The sequence below is a fragment of the Oryctolagus cuniculus genome, chromosome 2 (assembly GCF_051225735.1).
Source record: "Oryctolagus cuniculus isolate XC-2025 breed Fujian yellow rabbit chromosome 2, ASM5122573v1, whole genome shotgun sequence".
NCBI classification, from domain to species: domain Eukaryota; kingdom Metazoa; phylum Chordata; class Mammalia; order Lagomorpha; family Leporidae; genus Oryctolagus; species Oryctolagus cuniculus.
Window position 1 is genome coordinate 120,964,612 of NC_142868.1, and position 17,781 is coordinate 120,982,392.

The 17,781-nt window shown below is 49.4% G+C and overlaps 1 long non-coding RNA gene across 2 annotated transcripts in view; it reads left to right on the top strand.

The window, feature by feature from the left end:
• Positions 1 to 9,546, top strand: part of LOC138848566 (uncharacterized) — a 19,012-nt gene extending 9,466 nt beyond the window's left edge. The window contains exons 3-4 of one of the 2 annotated variants that reach the window (XR_016229225.1): positions 7,761 to 7,861; positions 9,411 to 9,546. This is a non-coding gene — a long non-coding RNA (uncharacterized LOC138848566). Of the gene's footprint in view, positions 1 to 6,092; positions 6,741 to 7,760; positions 7,862 to 9,410 lie in introns of those variants that run through there. The other variant, XR_011386500.2, reaches the window with a different exon arrangement.
• Positions 9,547 to 17,781: the final 8,235 nt, after the last annotated feature.

The following is a 17,781-nucleotide window of genomic DNA, read 5'->3' on the forward strand; positions in this document are numbered from 1 at the left end:
CTCCTGGCTTGGATCAGGCACAGCCCTAGCAGTTGCAGCCATTTGGAGAGGGAACCAGCAGACGGATATCTGTGTGTGTGTGTGTGTGTGTCTGTCTGTCTGTCTGTCTCTCTGTGTCTTCCACTCTCTGTATAACTCTGCCTTTCAAATAAGTAAATAAGTCTTTTTTTAAAAAATCCATTTTTAATAAAGAAGAAACAAAAAATATTTTCCTAAAAAATTGGCAACACTGGAATTTTTCCATGAGATTATCTTTCCTTGCTACGTCCACTCTGCTAACCTTCTGGCCAGGTACTGGATATGTGCCCACATTAGTGACATTATATTTAATTATTTTGTTGATCTCCAAGTGGCAGCAGCTCCTATTGCTTTTGCCTGTTCCCCAGCTTTTCTGTGAAGCAGACGATGATCAAACACGTAGAGTAATACGTTAGAGTCAAGGCAGGCTGGGTCTTCCCCACATTTTACACGTGTAGCAGAGTTGGGGTCACCTGCAAGTTACCCCGGCTCATTTCCCAGTAATCTCCTTTGATTGGGATTAAGATTCTCACGTCTTCTTGTCCAGGCAATTTCCCATAACTTTATCCCTAGGGAAACTCTACAGACATGCCAGCAGCTCTTTTGCAAGGCAAAGTCATTCATTCAGCAAACACGCAGTAAGCAGTGCCAGGCACACTGCTTTCGGGTGAGGAGGCAAAGCTGGACATGGCAATCTCAGCCTTGCAGAGACAAGTAGAGAAGGCTGGGGACAGTACAAGACCAAGTCTTAGAGCAGAAGAGGGACCTTTTAAAACATTTATTTATTCACATTTTTTATTCAAAAGGCAGGGAGGCAGGTAGACAGACAAATCTTCCATGTGTTGGTTTAATCCCCAATTGCCTGAAATAGCAGGAGGAGGCTGGGCCTAAACCAGGAAACTGGAAATTAACCCAGGCTTCCACACAGGTGGCAGGGAACCAACTGCTTGGGCCGCCACCTGCTGCCTCTCAGAGAGTGCATTGGCAGGAAACTGGAACCAGAAGGGGAGGAGCCAGGAACTGAGTGAGGCATTCCAATATGGAATGCACCTGTCTAAAGGGGCATTTTCTTAAATACAGATTTCATTTATTTATTTTGATAGAGTTACAGAGAGGGAGAGACAGAGAGCGAGAGAGATCTTCCATCCATTGGTTCATTCCCCAGACAGCTGCAATGGCCAGCACTGGGTCAGGTCAAAGCCAGGATCTGGATCAACTGGGTCTCCCACGTGGGTGGCAGGAGCCCAAATACTTGGGCCATCTCCTGCTGCCTTTCCCAGGCCATAGCAGAGAGCTGGATCAGAAGTGGAGCAGCCGGGACTAGAAATGGTGCCCATACAGGATGCTGGTGTTGCAGACGGTGGCTTTACCTGCTCCACCAAAGCAGCAGAAGGGCATCTTAAATTAACCACGATGTCAAATGTCCTCCCCAAACTTTGTTTTCTGAAGTAACACAAATGAAAGAACAACAAATGAAAATCTATGGGCTGTTTTGTCAACTTCTCGGGGAGATGCACAGGGTGCAGAGGGGGATGAAAACCAATGCTGGAACCCAGGAGAGGCCAGCAGGTTGACCGTGCAAGCCAGGAGGAGGCAAAAGTCCCCTCCTTACTGGAATGCTCCCATTGAGAAGGTTTACTGGGGGTTCCCAGACTCCTTGCAGACTCGAAGCTGCTGTGGAAGGTGGCTGAGGACAACGCACCCTGAGCTAGCAAGCTCCAGTTCCCGGCTCCCAGGTGGGGCGAGGCTGGGCCTGCTATAGCAGGTGCAGGGGTGGGGGAGCATACCTGACAATGGAGAGGACACGGGTGTGCCCAGATGTACACCTGAAGACCACCCTGTAAGTCCCAGGATCCTTATCTTCTGTGGTAATAAGTCAGCTGATAAGGATAGAAGGAATAAGGGGAGGAAAGAAAGATTATAACAGGATGTTATTTAGAAATGTGGAGAACATTTTACTGAAGGAGTGGAAGCAGTTGAAAGGTCATCTCATGACCTTTTATGTGTGCTTTTATTTATTTATTTTTTTGACAGGCAGAATGGACAGTGAGAGAGAGAGAGAGAGGTCTTCCTTTGCCACTGGTTCACCCTCCAATGGCCGCCGCGGCCGGTGCACCACGCTGATCCGATGGCAGGAGCCAGGTACTTATCCTGGTCTCCCATGGGGTGCAGGGCCCAAGTACTCGGGCCATCCTCCACTGCACTCCCTGGCCACAGCAGAGAGCTGGCCTGGAAGAGGGGCAACCGGGACAGAATCTAGCGCCCCAACTGGGACTAGAACCCGGTGTGCTGGCGCCGCAAGGCAGAGGATTAGCCTAGTGAGCCGCGGCACCGGGCAATGATTCTTAAGCCACATCTTGAATGGTTAATAGGAGTTCAGTTGTTTTACCAAAGGTGGGTGGCACCATAGGCAGAAGGAAAAGTATATGCTAAACAGAGTCGCGCGAAAGCAAATCTAATGTGATTCTAGCAGCAGATGTTTGAAGAAAGGGTGGTGAGGGTCCGGCACTGTGGTGCAGCAGGTAAAGCTTCCGCCTGCAGTGCTGGCATCCCATGTGGGCGCTGATTTGAGTCCCGGCTGTTCCACTTCTGATCCTGATCTCTGCTGTGGCCGGGGAAAGCAGTAGAAGATGGCCCGAGTCCTTGGGACCCTGCAGCCACGTGGGAGACCTGGAAGAAGCTCCTGGCTCCTGGCTTCGGATCAGCAGAGCTCTGGCTGTTGCGTAATTTGGGGAGTGAACCAGCGGGTGGAAGATTCTCTCTCTCTCTCTCTCTGCCTCTCTGTAACTCTGTCTTTCAAATAAGTAATCATGGAAGGAAGGAAGGAAGGAAAGAAGGGAGGGAGGGGAGGGGAGGGGAGGGGAGGGAGGCGGTGCAGTGGCTAACTTGGTTAATCCTCCACCTGTGGCGCCAGCATCCATATGGGCGCCAGGTTCCAGTCCCAGTTGCTCCTCTTCCAGTCCAGCTCTCTGCTGTGGCTTGGGCCCTGCACCCACATGGGAGACCAGGAGGAAGCACCTGGCTCCTGGCTTTGGATCGGTGTAGCACTGGCCGTAGCGGCCATCTGGGGAGTGAACCAATGGAAGGAAGACCTTTCTCTCTGTCTCTATCTCTCACTAATTGTTCAATAGAAAGAAAGAAAGAAAGAAAGAAAGAAAGAAAGAAAGAAAGAAAGAAAGAAAGAAAGAGGTGAGAAATGGGCTGCAAAAGTAGACTTAGGTGGGATTGTGATGGTTTTGATACTCTGACTTTGGTTCTGGAGGGCGTCTCCTTTTCTGAGTTGAGTAGGGATAGATCCTCAAGCATCTGTACCCCAGTATGGGCTTAGGAGTCCAGGTTGCTTGTTCCCATCGTCTTATGCTTTCAGCACCGGGCAGTTGAAGTGATAAAAGAAGTCTAGTGGGGGTAGGCATTTGGCACAATGGTTAAGACGCTGCCTGAGACTCCCACAGCCTATGTGGGAGTGATTGGTTGGTGTCCTTGCTCCTCCATTTCACATCCAGCTTCCTGTTAAAGTGCATCCTGGGAGGCTGCAGTGATGGCTCAGGTACGTAGGTCCCTGTCACTCACATGGGAGCCCCAGATTGAGTTCTGGGTTCCTGGCTTCAGCCTGGTCCAGCTCTGGCTATTGCAGGCATTTGGGGTTGAAGCAGTAAACGGAAGATCTATGTCTATCTGTTGCTTTGCCTTTCAAATAAAATGAAAATAAATGTTTAAAAAAGAAAGTCTAGGAGCTAGTACTGTGGTGTAGTTGGCTATGCCTCTGCCTGCAGTGCCCACATCCCATTTTTAGAGGAAATTTAGAATTTACTTTAAAAGATTGTAACTATATGGGCACTGGTTCATGTCCTGGCTGCTCCTTTTCCAATATAGCTCTCTGCTATGGCCTGGGAAAGCAGTAGAAGATGGTCCAAGTGTTTGGATTCTTGCATGCATGTGGAAGACCCAAAGAAGTTCTTAGGCAGCTGTGTCCTCTTATGTGTGCCCCACAGCAAACCACCCTTCTCCCTCTCACCCGGCCAGGTAGATGCCTCTCCTCCTGTTGGCAGAAACGATGAACTGTGCTCAGGAGCCCTGTGCTAGCACATGCATCCCAGGAGGGGCTCCCAGCTTCCCTAGCCCTGAGCTTGCTCCATATCTAAGAACTTGGCCCTGTGACCATTGACCATCCTGGCCATGAGCCACAGGCTCTATTAATCTTGTTAAGATTAGGAAGCAGCAGGAGCCAACTGCTCCTTTGATTGGGCCCTAATTGGTCTGAAATCAGCCATTGATGGAGCACTCCAGTGACTCTAGATACTGGGTACAGCCACGCCATACCATGGCTCATCCAGATGAAAGGTCTTCTGAGACTCCACAAAGATGGCAGAGAACTTTGGACCTCAGATGACCCTGCACAGATGACCCCTCCCCTTCCCAGCTCATCTGAGCCCTTCCCACACCACAGTTTTGCCTTTCAGAGCCCATGGGTGAGGATAAGGAACTAGCACCACAGCGTTGATCAAGGTTGCTACTTTAGAAAATTTTGTACTTATCTAGAAAAGACATTCTTTATAGGATCTGAAGGCCACTTCCCAAGACTGATCTGTTTCTCTTTTTTGATAGTCATCTTCTGATTGATGCAACTGTTTTTTTTTTATTTTTTTTTATTTATTTTATTTATTTATTTTTATTTATTTTTTTTTTGACAGGCAGAGTGGACAGTGAGAGAGAGAGAGACAGAGAGAAAGGTCTTCCTTTGCCGTTGGTTCACCCTCCAATGGCCGCCGCGGCCGGCGCGCTGCGTCCGGCGCACCGCGCTGATCCGATGGCAGGAGCCAGGAGCCAGGTGCTTTTCCTGGTCTCCCATGCGGGTGCAGGGCCCAAGCACCTGGGCCATCCTCCACTGCACTCCCTGGCCACAGCAGAGGGCTGGCCTGGAAGAGGGGCAACCGGGACAGAATCCGGTGCCCCGACCGGGACTAGAACCCGGTGTGCCGGCGCCGCTAGGCGGAGGATTAGCCTAGTGAGCCGCGGCGTCGGCTTGATGCAACTGTTGTAAGACATTCCACCTTCTCATTGCTCTGGGTGTCCTTGGTCACTCAGAACTCCCAGAGGCTCGGTTACTCGTATCATGAAGGTGGGGAGATTCGTATCTTCTCTGTATCTTTCAAGTTAGCAACCAGCCCTTCATTCATATACAAGGCAAAATGAGGTGCCCGTTTGATTGTGAACTCAAATGAAACAGAATGGAGCAAGTGAAATGTATTGGCAGAAACCTATATTAACCATCATACTTAGTTAAAAACTTAAGAAAACTTACTTTTAATTTTAAAAAAAGATTTAATTTATGTATTTGAAAGAGTTACAGAGAGAGAAAAGGAGAAACGAAGGGAAAGGTCTTCCATCCACTGATTCACTCTCCAGATGGCCACAATGACCAGGTTGGGCCAGGCTGAAGCCAAGAGACAGGAATTTGTTCCAGGTTTCCCATGCAGGGTACAGGGGCCCAAGCAGTTGGCTGTCCTCTGCTCTTTTCCCAGGCACATCATCAGGGAGTTGGATTGGAAATGGAGCAGCCGGGACTCAAACTGGCACCTATATGGGATGCCAGCATTGTAGGCAGTGGCTTTACCCACTACACCACAACACCAGCCTCTTAAGAAAACTTTAAAACTAAGAGCAAGGCAAAGTAACCTGCTATTACTCTTTTTTTTTTTTTTTTTTGATAGGCAGAGTTAGACAGTGAGAGAGAGAGAGACAGAGAGAAAGGTCTTCCTTCTGTTGAACACCCCCTAAATGGTTGTTACAGCCAGTGCGCTGCACCGATCCAAAGCCAGGAGCCAGGTGCTTCCTCCTGGTCTCCCATGCGGGTGCAGGGTCCCAAGGACTTGGACCATCCTCCACTGCCTTCCCAGGCCACAGCAGAGAGCCGGCTTGGAAGTGGAGCAGCCGGGACTTGAACCGGCGTCCACGTGAGATGCCAGCACTGCAGGCAGTGGCTTTACCCGCTACACCACAGCACAGCCCCCAGATATTCTTTGAAGATAATATAGTTATCAACAATTTCATTTTCATTTTTTTCTGGTCACAAGTAACCTTCATGTATGAAATCAGAAAATCAACAGACTATATGAAATGACAGATTTCAAGATGATTGACATCATGCAATGAAGCAAACGGATCTCTGAGAGACTGGAAATACATGATATGAGACTTGTAATTGCCCCAGTTGATTGCCTTCCAGGCTATGGCACGGTAAAGAAAATCCAGGCCGGCTTTGGTGAATTCCTTGAGTTGGGGAGACCAAGTGAGGGAGAACTTGCAGAACAAGTCCTGGAGAAGAGGGAGCTGCTCTAGTAGAGAACTCCAGAGATCTTCAGAGAGTGCTGTCCAAGCAGTCACCCGGAAGCTGACCGGCAGGGAACTACCCAAGCCCGAAGAAAGAACAAACATGGAGAACCAGAAAGCAATGGTAGCACTCACACGGGGCCTGGAATGGCACCTGTTGAACCAGCACAGATAGAAAACTTCATGACTTACGGAGCATTGCGTATTGTACCGAGAAATCTCGTCTCAGTCCTGGTGAACGATCAGCCCTCGTCAGAGCAGTGCTCCAGTTCTGCCTATCAAATCTTAAGAGCAAGACCTTCCCGAATCAAGATACTTCAAAGTAACTGAACTGTACCCCAAAACAAAGGCTAAGAATAGTTATGAAAATCCACCCCACAAAGTAAGTAAAATTTATCATATATGTTTGGCAACCAATCAAAAATTATCAAGCATGAAAAGAAATAGAAAAAAAAAACCTCATAACTAGTGGACACTGCAGCCAACTTTATCTCCTGAGAATGGGTGTGGACGTCAGCATCAGAAGACAGGACATAAAAGTGGATATCCTTGTATCTCATATGTTCACCATGTTAAGTAGAGACAGGAAAGATCCAAACAAAGAAACAACAACAACAAAACAACCCAAAAAACCCAAAGCCACATTGAACTTCTGGAGATGAAAATGGCAGTGTCTAAATGTTTGAGAAGAAAAATGCACTGGATAGGATTAAAAGATTAGATATGATGCTGAGTACATAGCCATGAATGCATACTGTACCAAATGACAACCACAAAGAGAAAAGAACTAAAAGCACACAGGAACAATCACAGTACCACCAGCAGCCTGGAGCCTGGAGTTAGCTGCTGGTTCTTCCCAGGTTGGCTACCGTCCCTTCCACCTCCGTGGAAGGGCGGTTCCCCCTGCCACTTTCCCCACTTCTGCGGGGGAGCAGCACACCGCCGGCCGGCTCTCTCGGGGGCTGCACAGGTGTTCCTTCAGATAGATGTTCCTGGTGCATGTTGTCTCTCTCCTCCTTTATAGTCCTCTTCCACCAATCCCAACTCTGCTACCCACACGCTGAGTACGCTGCTCTCCTGCAATCAGGAGCAGGTCCTGCTGTTTATTGGTTGAACTGGAGGCAGCTGCGTAGAAGCTGTTTTCTCCTCTCCCAGCGCCATATTGTGGGAGAGCAGATGCATAGAATAAGTCTTAATTCCAGTAACTTAGTCTAGTCCGAGTTGCTCCCCACACTTTCCCTCTCTGGGTCGCAGTGTTCTTTCTAGTAAAATGGGAGTCCCCGGAGGCACCCTGTCTGCCCAGCAGGCAGCGGGAATGAGTAAGTCTTGAGGAGTTGTGCTGTGTAGGATAAGGCTTGTCATTTGATTCTCCCTTTCTGGAACTTGGAATCTCTTTGAAACTATCTCCCCAGCTGCGATGAAAAATCTCAGCGAGAACGAGAGTCTGTCCTCCTGAGCCGATTTGGAGAAGGAGTCGAGTGAGTGGCTGGAGACCCTGACGCTTCCCACTCAGGTCTGTCCAGCTTTGCAAATCAAGGTTTGAGTCTTTGCACAGCTAATCCTGCCCTTTCACAACTCACCGGGGCTTCGCTCTGCCGTGACTTTGGAAAACTCCCAGCAGAGCTACTTGCGGCACCCAGCCAAAGACAGCTGGCAGCCTCCAGTCCCCTAAGCCATTGGGGGAACAACAACATTTAGTTAGTCAAACAACATTTAGTTAAAATTTACTGACATCGTCAAAAACTTTGGTCAAAGTAGGACAGCCCAGGGCGAGAGCTGGATTTGGGTTTAAAGGACATCGCACATACATACACCCATCAGCAGATGGGGTGATTCACCTCACCACTCTCAAGGGGCAGTGTGTGTTTTGTAAGCTCTGCCTGCCTGTGGAACCCTCTACCCCTGAGCCTGTTCCCCACGGGCTGCTTCCCATCAAGGGTGGTGGTATTGCTATGACATGCCTATGAGGACATTACCAACCACACTCGGGGGCCTTCCTCATGGACCTCTAATTACTCTCCCATCTTTGCTCCGTGCAAAGCATTTGTATTCAGAGACCCTGCCAGGAGGCCCTTGTAGATCACATTTGTAACATTTGCTTTCCTCTTCTCAGTTTACTGAGCCATTCAACAAGCACCCCTGAGTACCTTCTGCTCTCAGCAGTTCTGTGACGCTGCAAAGGAACCCATGAAAACACAGGAAACAGAAACCCAAGTGTCATCACAAACCAACAAAACAAAACAAAACAAAAAACCTCCAGGTCCAATTTTATCATTGTACCCTTGAATTAAAGACTATCATCTCCTGAAAGTTGAAATCTTCTCCAGCAAAGATCAATAGACAGAATGCCAAGAGTAGACATTTTGCTTTCTGCATTTTACAACTTCTTAATCATTTCCATATTTAAAAACTTGACAGTTCAGACTTTGAGACACAGAGAGATTGTAATTCAGGCAGCCCCGGGATTGTCCCTGCTGGGGCCAAAGAGAACCTTTGGTGTCTGTGCTGATTCCGCCGTGCAACAGCTCAGGGTCACAATGCAAAGGTACCCTTCTTTGAGACCCTGGGGGGCTCACAAACTCTACAGAATAGTTGATGATGTGTCATTTATCGGGAGGCAGTCCCAAATGTTTAGAGACTCCACACTTAGGCGAAGCATCCTGACCACGGGTTACCAGTGGTTCCTCAAAAACAGACACTCTTAGTCCAGGCTTCTAAAGAGATGATCTGAGCTGTCTGACATCGATGGATCCATGTGCCCAGAATTGCTGCTATTAATTTGCTATTTTAGTCTGGTTCATGTCACTGCAAGAGAATACCTGAGGCTGTATTTTTAGGAAGGAGATATATTCAGCTCACGATTCTGCTGCCTGGAAGACCCAGACAGCGTGGCATGGCACAGGTCTCTGACAAGGACTCCCTGGCTGCATCACGTGGCAGATGGCATCACGTGGCAGGAGTTCATGAGAGAGGTGCACATGTGGAAGAGCTCACAGGGTGAGGGGAAGCAAGAGACTGGGAGGGGCCAGGCTGGCTCATTTATGACAGCCTTTCTCTTTCAGGAACGGATCCTCTCCTGCAAGACCCAACCCTAGAGGCCGGCATTAATCCCTTCATGAGAGCAGCCCTGAGTCAACCATCTCCCACTAGGCTCCACCCCTTAAAGATCTCACTGCCATTACACTGGGGCCACGCTTCCAGCACATGGACCATAAGAGGACAAACCCTATGTAGACCCTAGCATTTGATGGGTATGGTGGGTGTGGATCCACCTGGGAATTCTGATGGAGCCTAATAGGGCAGCCACTCTGCCTGAGTTTGAATCCTCACTCCTCTGTTTCTCACCAGGGAGAACCTGCACCCCTCCCCTGACTTCCCTGTGCCTCAGGGTGCTCACCTCTAAAATGGGCCCTGATGCCTTGTAAATGCCAACAGTGGGCGTGCAGTAAGTTGGCTGTGCCTATAGGTGTCACAGCCAAGAACCTGCTGGAGGAAGGCGGGGATTGTGCAGCCGTGCAGCTGTGCTGACAGCTGACCTGGTGCGGGCATGGCAGGAGACCAGACAGCACCTTGTCTCATCTCTACAGCTGGGACTGGCATCCGCCCTTCTCGGGAGGAGAGGGAGGTTGGGCTGAATACTTCTCACATAGCAAGGACTGCTCATTGCCAAAAAATTAATCATTCAGAAAATGCATGAATGCATTGTGAGAAAAGTCAAATAAAACAAGAAGAACAAAGTACCTTTCCATTGCTCCTTGCCTCCCTCCCGCCCTCCTCAGAGGTCACCGCCTTTGACAGCCTGGGATGTGCTCCTCCGACTTTCTCTGTGCATCCCTGTGCGCATATAGTTTGGGCAGTCGGGTTTGTTAATTCAGATGAAGCCATCCTGCATATTTTTCTTTAACCATCTTTTATTGCCTTAAAATACCTTTTAGGAACTCTTTCCCAAGTCGGTACGAGCGGAACTCATTCCCTCTCATCAATGGCTGCACAGTAACTCAAGCTACAGATGGGCCATAAGCTATGTAATCAATCTTTAATCAAAACTGGTGCATATTTTGGTTATTGATCCTGCTCTTTGTTGCTCTATTAAACAACACTACAAAGAATATCAGTGTGAGGGCTATTCCTTCACAAACCCAAATAAGTCCAAAGGATGTTCCAGGCCCAGACCCTTAAAATTCAATGAAAAGATGCTGCGTGTTGAAGCAATGCCAGATTCACTTTAGTTTAACAAATATTTGCAGAACTCAACCCGTGTACTCACATACGTTGTCCTGAGCTTCGGAAACCGGAGAAGGAGAGCCCGGACCGGGACCGGCAGCCGCATGAATTCTGCTCAACAAGTTGCATCTGACTTCGCCTGTTTCTGTTGAGCTCTGCACATAGATGCGAGGTTTTGCCTTGAGATTTTAAAGATGCTACAGAAACCTGGAATTGGATAAACAATCTACTGGAGACTGGAGAGGAGAGAGGGAGCCTGGCATGCTGGCACACAGATAGCCACCGTCATGTTGTCCCAGCCATTGCTTCATGACCAAGCAAGTCGGGTGGGGGAGACAAAATGCATCCTGGTGCACCTCCACCAAGCACCTTCCCATTCAAGGGAAAAGGGCATGAACCTGGCTGAGGCCGTGAGGTAGAGTGACACAAACAGCGGGGGTGGCGCTAGTCCAGCAGAGTTCCGAGTGGGGAGCAAATACTCCCAGCTGGAGGAAGGGGGAAACAGAGAGGCAAGAAGGACCCTCCTCTCCTTACACAGTCCCCGTTAGCAGTGACACGCCCCTGGTGACCCGAGCTGGGCATCTCATCCTCTCACGCCCACCTAGAGTGGGTCCTCAAATGCTCTGTCAGACGACAGAATAGTCCCCAGTTCTTGCCCTCCAGGTCCTCATCCTCTCTGGCCAGAGTTTAGCAAATGTCCTAATCCATTTCTCTACTTCCAAGTCTACCCCCCTCCCCGCCTCCATCCTGTCTTTCCTGCCGACTTGAGAATAATATTCCAAAATCAACACATCCGATCGTCACTCCTCGGCTTGAGAACTTAGGTTAACTCTCGTCCACCTAGAAGAGCAAATTCAAAATTTTCTCATTAGCAAATCCACGTCACTATTTTATCCTGAGTCCTATCTTCAGATGTCCTTGTGCCACTTATTTTCCCATGTGTCTCAGCCCTTACCCCCACCTCCTTTTTAGAGGTGCAGGGCTGCTCAAGGTGGCACCATTTTACTGGATCCAGCACTGAGGGCACTGGCAGCCTCCAGCCCTGGGGAAGGAGCTGTCCACCCCTTAGTTCCAGCCCCGATATTAACAGGCTTCAATCCCTTCTCTTTTTTGCACTTCCAACTCCTTCCTTCCTTCCTCCCTTCCTCCCTTCCTCCCTTCCTCCCTCCCTCCCTCCCTTCTCCTTCTCTCTCTCCCTCTCTCTCTTTGCAGTCCAGAGGTTGTTTTTTTTTTCTTTAACTTATTATGCATGAATTCATAAGGCATGGGTTCCAGCAGCTCAGGCTCCTTGCTGTTGGTTCTAACCAGGTGGGCCTCTCAGGGTAGCAGGCTGGCGCTTCAGTGGAACCCAGGGCCTTTGCTCCTTGACTTCCTTCTTTTTCTGACCATTTTCCTTCTCCATTTCATGGCGCTCTCTCGGCTGTTAGAGAGCTTAATCTGCTCATTACGCACATTTATTCTCTCGGCAAGACTCTTGCCCTTCACTTGTTTGTTTACAAGAGGCCAGCTCTTCCAGTTTTGCCGTGGTGATGTTTATGGGGCACTCCTTTCTAAACAGCACCCGTTCCCTTGATGTCTACAGTGTCACCTTTCTTGTAAAGGTGCATGCGTGTGGCCAAAGGCACAACTCCACGTTTTCTGAAAGGCCCAGAGAACACGTAGCAGGTGCCTGTCCTCTTTCCCTTTGCGTTAGTCATCTTGGTGAATTACTGGAAGATGGCATTTCCGCCAAAAGGCCCTTCCAGCTCCTTCAACATCCGGTAAACTTCTTAGTCTATTTCCTGGTGTTGTAACAAGCTACTTGTCACTGAGTAATTTATTAAGAACAGAGAGTTCTGTATCTCACTGTTCAGTCAGGAGCCCAGCTTGCTGTTTCTGTAGCATCTCACTCCAGAGGGAGCTAACCAAGGTCCCACAAGAACTGCTAATCCCTTCTGAGACCAGCACCTCCAGTGACCACATCACTTTGCATAACACTCCACCTCTTTTTTTAAAACGATCTATTTATTTATCTGAAAGGCAGAGTTACAGAGAAAGAGGGAGAGGCATAAAAAGAGAGATTGCTTCCATGTACTGGTTCATCCCCCAGATGGCCCCAGATCTAAGGCAGGCCAAAGCTAGGAGCCAGGAGCTTCATCCAGGTCCCCCATGTAGATGGCAGGGGCCCAAACAGTTGGGCTATCTTCTGCTGCTTTTTTTTTTAAAGGTTTATTTTATTTATTTGAAAGTCAGAGTTACAGAGAGAGGTAGAGCCAGAGAGAGAAAGAGGGAGATATAGGTCTTCCATCCACTGGCTCACTCCCCAAATGGCTGCAATGGCCAGAGCTGAGCCGATCCAGAGCCACGAGCTTCCTCCAGGTCTCCCTCGCGGGTGCAGGGGCCCAAGAACTTGGGCCATCTTCCACTGCCTTCCCAGGCCATAAGCAGAGAGCCAGATTGGAAGCGGAGGAGCCGGGACTCTAACTGGCACCCACATGGGATGCCGGTGCTGCAGGCCACGGCTTTAGCTCACTGTACCACAGCACCCGCCCCTCTTCTGCTGCTTTTCCCAGGTGCATTAACAGGGAGCTGGATCAGAAGTGGAGCAGTCAGGACAGACACCTATGAGGTTTAACCTGCTAGGCCACAACACAGGCCCACAAGGCCCCACCTCTTAAAAGGTCCACCACTTCAACCTCGCCACACTGAGGAACAAGCCTCCTGAACATCAGTGTGTGGGGGAGGACCACACCCAAACCACAGTGGTAACCCATGTGTGAAACACACTCATTTGAAATGCCTGCATGAATTTCTATTTTGCATACTGGAATCTGACTGACATTCTCCTGTTCTATGTTATAGACTATTTTTCTCTAAATCACTCCTCAATAAACAAACAAAAAAATCCAGAAACACCTGGATCTTATCCCAAGCAATACTGTCCGCGAGGTCATAAGTTGTCTGTTTTCCTAATGCGGGTTAGACTAAATATGTAATTACTGTATTGGAAACGTTCATCCGTGCACTGTCTCACACCATCTCTCGGGCTAAATCTACCCCGCTCGGGAAAGCCCCGCTGTGGGAACACAAGGCAGACCCCCTTCGCCGTCTGAAGGTGGCCCCCCGCGCCAGCTCCCATGTCTAAGTCCCCATCAGACTCTTGCCCTCTCCTATCCATCCTTCTCAGTTACTGCTTTCCTGCCATGGCACCAGCTGTTTTCATGCTCTGCTTTCTTTCCCCGACCAGCAAATTCCCACTTACTTTTAATTTGAACATTCCCTACCTTTTGAAGTCTTTTCCCAGCTTTGCTCTATCCAAAGGCAGCTTTGATGCTCACCTTATAGGACTGCTCTGAAAACTCAATGAGAGGGAGGGAGGTTATGGTGGGGAAAAGCCGCTATAATCCAAAATTTGTACTTTGGAAATTTATATTTATTAAATAAAAGTTAAAAAAAAAAAACTCAATGAGAGCAAGTGCTTAGAGTTCGATTAATGGAAGCTGGTTTTTGTTGTTGTTGTTGTTGTTTTTTTTTTTTTTTTACCATCAATACAATAGAAATGCAGTCATGTGCCACCTGAAGCCATTTTGATTGATGACAGGCTGCCTAGTGCCATCATAGCCATCCGGGTTTGGGTGGCTCTGCAGTGTTCATCCAGTTACAGGATAACCCAGCAACACTTTTTCTTAAGGACCTCTGTCTGTCATTCAGTAACAGGCAGCTGTAATGAAAGAGGGTAGCAATTGCTGTCAGGGATGGTGGTCCAGGGGTGAGGAGAAGGCAGAGGCCTCAGGACAGCTTCCTGGGGAGGGATGCAGAGCTGAGCCCCGAAGGAGGCCAGGGCCAGTGGAGGGGCCACCCCAGCTCTGAGGAGCTGATGACCAGGGCTGGAAAGCAGAGAGAATGCAGGGCCGCAGGGAGGGAGCCACATGCTGGTGAAGGATTGCTTGGACGTGAGTCCTCTTTGCTGTGTCAGGCGAACTTTGAAGCCAGCAGGCTAGCTTTTTGCCCCATCAGAGGGCAAGGAGCACTGAGCCATAGGACAGATGGAGTATTCGCTTTCACGGTCAAAATCAGGCCCTTGTGAATCAGACATGCAAATGAGCGCTCCTTGTTGATTACAGCCACACCGCCTGCCCCGCCACCCACATGAGGGGATCTCACCAAGGGTCTGCATGCAGATCAGAGGAGGGAGTCTTCAGAAAGTTCATGGAAAATGTGTTTTATGAAAAAACTGCACAGATTCAAAAATTTTCACACCAAAATAAACTCAGTTTTTAATTCTATTTTCTCATCAACTTTTTGGAGGTTCCCTCTTCAGAAGGATATTCCTAAAAAATATTGTGTTGGGGAAGCCTTGCTTGTTGAATGTGGTTTTTGATGTAGAATGATTCCTTTTACAGTTCAAGCCACCACCCCATGCCATATTTTTGCTACTGACCTCCCATGGGTTCTTCAGGAAGGTCGGGCTCTACCATGCCAAGGTCATTAAGTGGTTCATTCAGGCAGGTCTCACTGTCAGTGCTGTATGGTTGTTACAGGGAGATTCTTTAAGGAACTTACCATGATTGAAGAGACAAAGCCGACAAATGTAAAATGAAGTTTAAAAAGATCTTAGGAGTTGGTGTTGTGGCATAACGGGTTAAGCTACTGCCTGTGATGCTGGCATCTCATATGGACACCAGTTAGTGTCCCAGCTGCTCCACTTTCAATCCAGCTCCCAGCTAATGGCCTGGGAAAAGCAGGAAAAAATGGTCCAAGTGTTTGGGCCCCTGACATCCATGTGGGAGACCTGGAAGGAACTCCTGGCTCCTGGCTTCGACCTGCTTCAGCCCTGGCCATTGCAGCCATCCAGGGAGTAAAGCAGCAGATGGAAGATTCTTCTTCCCTCCCTCCCTCCCACCCTTCCTTCCTCCCTCCCTCCCCCCATCTCTGTAACTCTGAATTTCAAACAAATAAATAAATCTTTAAAATAGCTTAAATTCTTCTTTTTTATTGAGGTATATACATCATGAAATCCTTCCAAAAAGATTTAAAACAACATATAGAAACACAGGATAGAATGGGCATTTGATGTAGCATGGAGACACCACTTGGCATGTGCACAACCCATATCACAGTGTCTGGGTTCAAGTCCTGGCTCTACTCCTGATTCCCATTTCCTGCTCATGTGCAGCCTGGGAGACAACCTCGATGGCTCAAGGTGTTGTGGTTCATGCCACCCAGGCTTTGGGCCTGGTCCAGCCCTGGCTGCTGTAGGCATTTGGGGCATGAACAAGCAGATGGGAGCGCTTGCTCTCTCTCCCAAATAAATAAATAAACAAATAAACTTTAAAATAAAGAAACACGAGGCTTCCAGAACCGAGGGCTTGGCCAGCTGAGCTCATGTGAACTCTTCCTACAGCACAGCTAGGGTGTGCAGGTTGAAGCCTGCATCTTCCAGACACACAAGGTCACAAGAAAAACAAGAAAAGTCCTCAGGAGCTGGGATGCAGAGGGAACCGGAGGGAGAGCCATAAGCAGTGAGATGAGGCTGAGGCCCCCAAGATGGGTGCCGGAACTGGAAACAGACTGGAGGGCCAGGAGCTGGGGAGGAGAGGCCTCAGGCCTGCAAAAGACACACCGCTGCGCATCAGCAGACTGGGAGCTGGACACCTCGCTCCACGGACAGGAAGGAAGCTTGATCTCAAGCCAAAAGATGAGCATAAAGTTGGTCCTGGGCCAGCGATGCCCCTGAGACACAGGCAACTGTAAGTGCAGAGTGCTCCGATCCCCGTGATAGGAGCTGTGTGTTCCCGAAGGACGTGACAGTTTGCACAGGCAAAGGATGCTGGGAGCACTTAACAGATAAGGAAGCAGAACTCCCACAAGGCTTCAGGACCACACGCAGGGGCTGAAGGTCCCCAGGGCCATCCCCTGCCTCCTCGGGCATCTCCTGTGTCCCAAACACCCAGACCGTGAGCACCCTGGCACAGAAGGCCTCTGGGGAGATGTACACCCGTCACCTCCTGGCTGCCGGGAGGGGCTGAGCAGGGAGCAGCAGGACAGAGGATGCTAGCAGGAGCCAGCGAGGGGCTGAAGTCTCTGTGGTGACCAATATCCAAAGCTGTTTCCACAGCAGAGGTGTCCTTTTTTTTCCTCGAAATCTGCTTGACCTTTGTCATTGTGATTAAGCTTATCTCTTCTTACGTTTGCTCAGCTGGTGGCCAAAAGATGTCCTTACCCTTTCCTATGAAAAAAATACTGATTATTTTTTCTAAAGATTCACTTATTTATTTGAGAGGCAGAGTTCCAGACCCAGAGAGGGAGAGACAGAGAGAGTTTTCCATCTGGTGGTTCACTCCCCAAATGGCTGCAACAGCCAGAGCTGGGCCAATCCAGAGCCAGGAGCTTCTTCCTGGTCTTCCACAAGGGTGCAGGAGCCCAAGGACTTGGGCCATCTTCTACTGCTTTCCCAGGCCACAGCAGAGAGCTGGATCGGAAGAGGAGCAGCTGGGACTTGAACCGGCGCCCATATAGGTTGCAGGCACTGCAGGCGGAGGCTTAACCTGCTATGCCACAGCTCCGGACCCACTAATTAATTGTTGAGATGGCTACTAGTCTCTGTAGCAGCAGCACTCACAGGCTCAGGAGGCCACTGGGGGTTGCCTCAAGCTGTATTGTCTGAGACCTGGGAGAGAGAAGCCCTCCCCACCTGCTTCTCCACCTGCTCGGTCGCCCCTCTGCCGGGGGAGCAGTCAGGACCTCACTGGCTGGGCCAGGTTGTTGAGCCACCTCTGAGCCTGTTCTGACTCTGCAGGGGCTGCCTGGGAGGGGAGGCAGAAAGGGTAGGGCCGGGCTCATGGTCCTACTCTTGTTCAGACAAGGGAAACCGTGTATGTGATCCAGGCTTCCCAAGAAACCTGTAGGATTGGTGTTGACTTGTGCTTTGGAGAAACTTTTATGAACTCCCTTCCCACTCCCTGCCTTAGACCCCAGAAACCTGCACTGCACGACCCGTTACTTGAAACCCCATCATCAAGAAAAGAGGATCTGGAACCACTGCAAGTCATTATGCAGACGTGCCAGGGCTTAGCCCAGGCTTTGGCAGCAAATGCAACCCATGTGCTATCTGGCATCACCTGTTTCTCGGGGAACTGGCTGAAACCAGTTTGAATTCCTCCAAAGCCCTCCCTAAGATTTCCAGCTCCCACCCCCCAGGAAGGTTGCACTCTGGGAACGCTGCCTTGG